Source organism: Alnus glutinosa, chromosome 4 (assembly GCF_958979055.1).
Source record: "Alnus glutinosa chromosome 4, dhAlnGlut1.1, whole genome shotgun sequence".
NCBI classification, from domain to species: domain Eukaryota; kingdom Viridiplantae; phylum Streptophyta; class Magnoliopsida; order Fagales; family Betulaceae; genus Alnus; species Alnus glutinosa.
Window position 1 is genome coordinate 22,657,562 of NC_084889.1, and position 5,948 is coordinate 22,663,509.

Genomic DNA, 5,948 nt, shown 5'->3' on the forward strand with positions numbered 1-5,948 from the left:
ATACGGTACACAGTCCATAACATGTACCTGATAATCAGAGTTACATCTACGCAGCAGATAACACATAATAACATTATCAACATAGCGGAAGGTACATCCATAAACAACAATTAATCACAACAAAAGAGCCATTAATATGTATATCTGTTTAAGGCTTCTACATAGCTATTAAATACATACCAAAAGACTGGCTCATAAATACAAGTGTCACAGGCGACACAAGCCCTAAACAAAGTCTACCAAAAGGCAGACAACCCATGGTCCAAACATTATAACTGTTGCATCAGGCTTCAGTCATAATATCCCAAGTACTATGCTACGACGTAATTCTTTAGATCCATTGAACCTACAGTCAAAGCATCAGAGTCTGTACGGTTGTGGGGTTAACCACATCCATACAAGTGAAAGTAGGAGTTCACCACTTCAGTAGTATAAGACTCGTTACGGAGTAAACAATGCACGCAAACATACATACATTCAAGATTCAACAATATTATTCTCAAATCATTAAGTCCACACAACAACACATCATTAAGTACAAGCCACACCATTCATCTCACTCTTATATCTTATCACAGTTTCCAATACAATATACCACACATCTCAACACTGCCCATAAAGCTACATACCCGCAAGGCAAACAACACACAAGTGCTAGAGCCACGTACCCTAGATTTACCTTTAACACCACCCGTAAAGCCACAAACCCGCAGGGCAACAATACACAAGTGCTAGAGACACGTACCCTAGACTTACCTTTAACACTGCCCGTAAAGCCACATACTCGCAGGGCAAACAATGCACAGGTGCTAGAGCCACATACCCTAGGCTTACCTTGTATACCAAGTACTCATATACTACCATTATCATAACGTATTCACTTCCCAAGATCCAAAACTCAATCACATTATTCTCATTCATCTTCCCTTCGATGCATACCACATTCATAATATAATTTCATGTTACTCAATCCCTAGCAATTCCAAACATATCTGAAAAATGAAATTTGACTTCTAAAATAAATAACAAGTGTGTGCACAAAGTGTCAACAAAAATAACTATGCAGAAAATAAATGACACAAGGATTTTTGTTAACGAAGTGGAAACTCGATTAAGAGAAAAACCACTCCGGGGCAGCCAAACCCAGGATATCCACTATTCAAAAGACAAAGCTAGATACAAGATAGTAACACTCACATATACCCGATGTAGTGGTCGTACCTTGCTCTCTAACATGTAACCCAACACGAACGCTTCCCAACCAGGTCTCCTACCTGAAGGGGTCTTCAACGGAATCCTTTACCTTAAGGCCAACCCCCAAGATAGACTTCAGCTGTAGCGCAGCAACAGCACACTTCCAATGGCTTCAGAGCAAACTTAATCAGCTCAACAATCTCTCAAAATAACTTCTCTGAGCACTTGTAGAATTCAATACCGAATTCTTACAGTTCTCAATGCCCAGGGGCCTCTATTTATAGGCCGAGGTACGGAATGGACGACTGCAGTGATATATGCGGGTGCCGTCCGGACAGTGGACAAGGGCCGTTCGGACGGACAACTGTGCGACAGATTTTTCTAAAAATTTCGTTGAGAAATCTTTCCTGTTTAAGAGCCGCATCCTTACGGTGAGACAACGTCGTTCGGACGGTCACACGTCCGCTGCAAGTAATTTCCATATAAGGCTTTCACGCGTTCGGACCATGGGGGATGAGCGTCCGGATGGCTAATCTTCAACATGCAATTTCCATATCTGCTATGCGCGCATTCGGACCATGAAAGGCAGTCGTCCAGACGGTTAAAGTTGAATCGGCAATTTCCTTAACTGATGAACGCGCGTCTGGACCAAGGCTGACTGTCGTCCGGACGGTGATATCTGAATTGTGATTCTTGCCTTATGTATGAGCGCGTCCGGACAGAAATCCACGTCGTCTGGACGGTTGAAGCAATCTTCCCTTAAATTGAACTTGGAAAGAATTTGAAGCTGATCGATCACTAAGAGGCGTCCAAATAGGCTGCTGAGACGTCCGGTCGGATGCAAGCTGGAACAGTAGCTTCTCGAAACAGTGAAGGTCCGGACCGGAATGCACGTCGTCCCGACAGATGATGCTTGGTCTGTTGGGCGTCCGGACGGTATTGCACGTCGTCCGAACGGGATGGCACGATCGTCCAGACGGCTGGCAGGGAACCGAAATCTTCTAACTTGTACGCAATGCAGAATCTTCTGACATCACTCTGAATAGTTGAATCCCTAATAAAAGCATCTATACATACAATTGATTTTGTCAACCAGAATGTAGCCAATCAAAACCTAACAATATCAATTCCAATCATCTCAACATTAACTTATCAACGTATTCTCAATTCAATCACATATATATTTATCCAACATCATGTTATCCATTCACATGTAGTTCCATGCATACCTTCAATATCAATTCATTAACATATATCATATTGACAACACAAATCTCGTGCACTACTCAACATCAATTCAACACCATGCCATCATTCACAATACAAATCCCCTACATTCTTCAACATCATTTTATTCTCACAATATAGTTTATAATTACATGTATCAAATCATCATCATAGAGTTAACATCTAATTAAACCAAACATAGCAAATCATATATCCAAAATTCCTAAGGTCCCTCAGTGAGTAGAATACTCACCTGGCTGCGCGGATATCAAGCTTAGGTCTCCTAGATGCCACCTTGCAATGTATCACTGTGGAATAACACATTGTATTATTTAACACTTTAAATAATTAACACCATAATTAGCACTTGAATCGCTCAAGGCTAAACCGTTGGAAAACCCGTAATATTTTTAAGGGTTCCAAACGTCTACCCATAAGTCTTAGACACTAACTAAAACTCAAACAATACTAACCCAAAGTATTTCCTAAGGGTTAAATATTAAAATTACTATTTAACTATTTACTTACAATATTAATTACTAACCCACAATTAATTTCACTAACCTATAAATTATTTTCATTAACACTTATAATAATATTAGCCTTAAAATTATATTCACGAATCTCTAAATTATTTCTCACTACATTTTCTCCATAATATTAACCCTCAAATTATATTCATTAAACTTTTACATAAAACACTATCGTATTTAAAATAAGATTAACCTATAAGAAAATCTTAGAGTTAACCTCACAAAAACTATTTAAACTAAATACGCATAATTATTTATTTGTACTAATATTAGAACCTAACCCATAAATACTTATTTTTACAAAACCTATAGCTAATTTGGGATTAATCATCATTATAACCAAAATTAATCCACAAATTAACAATCTAGGTTTCAATTACTTAAAACCCCCAAATTAATTTAACCCATCAAATTAAGGTTTCCAATCTTAACCCATAATTTATTAATCACTACCCCAAACACAATATTATTAATCCATAGTATTTACTAAAGGTTAATCACATAAAAATTCAACTAAAATTAAATAGCCAAAAGTTAGAGTTTGAGGAAACTCACCAAAAATTCCACCAAATGTAAATCCAACACTTGGAGAGTGTTTAGCAAGCTCCACACAACAAATCCTAAGAACACATAAAATCAAACTCATATATCTTTAGATTTAATCTAAAATCTCAAAGACCAAGAGTTTGTGAAAATACCTCAAACCAATAGGTAGAAACGGAGATCGGGCTTCGTAGATCACGTTTCCAAAATCGAATTTGAGTTTAGATGGTTGGATCTTCGTAGATCATGATTTTTGTATGAAAAACCTTAAAGAAAAATCATCTCCTTCTATTTCTTTTTCTCTCGGGTCAGATGACCCTTTTTCTATTTTTTATTCTTTTAAACAGCAGAGGCGCTCGGCCTCTGCTTTGGAAAGGCCAAATGGCCTTTCCATTTAATTGAGAAGGGAGGCGCACGTGGGCCTCTCTTCTATTATTGAGGAGTGAGAGCGCCTCTCCTCATATATATATATATATATATATTGTTTTATTTTCTTTGACTTTTCTCTTCATTTTTTTTTCTATTTCTTTTATTTTCTTATTTCTTTTCTATTTTAAATTCTTTAATTCTTTTTTTATTTTATTTTATTTTATTAATTTATTTATTTTATAATTTATTTTGTTTTATATTTCTTTTCTAATTTCTTTTCATCTTAATTTTCTTTGGACTTTAAAAATATTCACTTGCATTTTTAATGACACTCAATTAATTTTAATTAATAATTTACTCAAATATATACTTAATTATTAAATAATGTCTTGGACATTAGAGCAACAACACTTTACAACGACTTGAGAAAGACTAACTCAACACAATAACTCTAAAACAAACTCTCTAAGCACTACAGAATTCAATACCGCTGCACGCAATTTCCATATCATCTATCGTCCAGAAGGTGAATCTGATGCATGTAATTTCCATATATGAAGTTCACGAGTTCGGACCATGAAGACTGTCGTCCGGACGTCTGAATTTTGAATGCACGACTTGCCTTATAAATGAGCATGTCCGGACGAGAATCCACATCGTCCGAACAGTTACAGCTGTCTTCCCATATATTTGTTTTGGAAAGAAATCCCATAACTGATCTAACACTGAGTGGTGTCCGGACGTGTTGTTGAAACGTTCGGACGGATGCAAGCTGGAACAGTTTGAAGTTTCTCGACACTAAGCTCTGCAGAATCTTCTAGAAGAACTCTGAATAACTGAATCCCTGTTAAAAAAGCATCATTACATAGAAGTGATTTTGTCCAACAAAATGTAGCTAATCACAAACAAACAAACTTCCCTTTTGGCCATTCTAGGACAAAAATCACTTGACTAGTTAAAAATACAAACCCGGTCCAAATAAAAAATTACTCCCCCTTTTTGTCACAAAAGGACAAAGAGTAAAACAGAGTAAGGATAAAACCACACATAAATTACTCCCTCTAAATGTCTCAGAAGGACAAGGGTAAACAAAGTAATAATATCCAAGAGTTATAATGTTTGAACAAATAATCCACACAAAAAAAATAAATTGTCCCAAAATCTCTAAAAACCAGGCACACACAAAAAAATCAAGATGCATCAGCCATAGCGCATCATCCTCATCATCATTACTAGAAGGATGATGATGCCTGAGACGCTCCAAGATGTCCAGCTAGCTCTGCTCCACAAGGAGACTGATCGAGTGAACCTCCTCCTGCATGGCAGAAATGGACTGCTGCATAGATGACATGGTCAGCTGCATCGAACTCATGCCTCCCTAAAGTGCAGCCAAAGCCTACAATTTCTGAGCATAACCTACATCCTGCTGTGGACGGGGATGAGTAGTCTGAGAAGTGGATGCCATATCAAGTACTGCTACATGAATAGGAGGGGGTTGTGGATCATCATCTTGATCATTGCGCCTCAGCTGGGCATTGGACTTCATCAGCGTCTGTGATGAGTACCAAATATTGTGTATTTCGACCCCTTGATTTGCACTAGTTAGACCTTTAGCCTTGTTATTTTCTGATGTTTTGGTTAGTTTTTGTGTTTTTCTGTTTCTGTAGGTTAATAAGAGAGTAATGGCAAATTTCATAAGGAAATGACTGGAAATTCGGAGGTCCTGAAAAGTCGATCAATCGAACTTAAAAATTGATCGATCGAAACTTTGCCCGAAGTCGATCGATTGAAATTTCCCAGAACCTGCTTTTGCAGAGCGCGCTAGAACACCCAATCAGAAGCTCCTCCATGACAAAAAGTAGCTCTCCCTCTGATTTTCACGCAAAACATGCTGGTTTCGTGTTCTTGGTTGTCTCTAGCAAGAGAGGAACCCTAGAGGAGGGTAGAGGAGTCATTCTACGGGTTTCTAGCCCTAGTTTTCTTCTATAAAAGCCATAGCCATGCCTCCTTGTAGGAAGAGGGAGAGAACAGTAGATAGGTTTAATTTCGTGCATTTTGTAGTGTATTTCAGTAGCTTTTGTT

At 37.7% G+C, this 5,948-nt stretch overlaps 1 long non-coding RNA gene across 1 annotated transcript; it reads right to left on the reverse strand.

Moving 5' to 3' along the window:
* Positions 1 to 1,041: 1,041 nt before the first annotated feature.
* LOC133865300 (uncharacterized) lies at positions 1,042 to 3,785 on the reverse strand. Its single transcript, XR_009899687.1, has 4 exons — positions 3,653 to 3,785; positions 3,510 to 3,574; positions 2,675 to 2,729; positions 1,042 to 2,261 (listed from the first exon to the last, which is right to left on the reverse strand). It is a non-coding gene; the product is annotated as an uncharacterized LOC133865300 (long non-coding RNA).
* Positions 3,786 to 5,948: the final 2,163 nt, after the last annotated feature.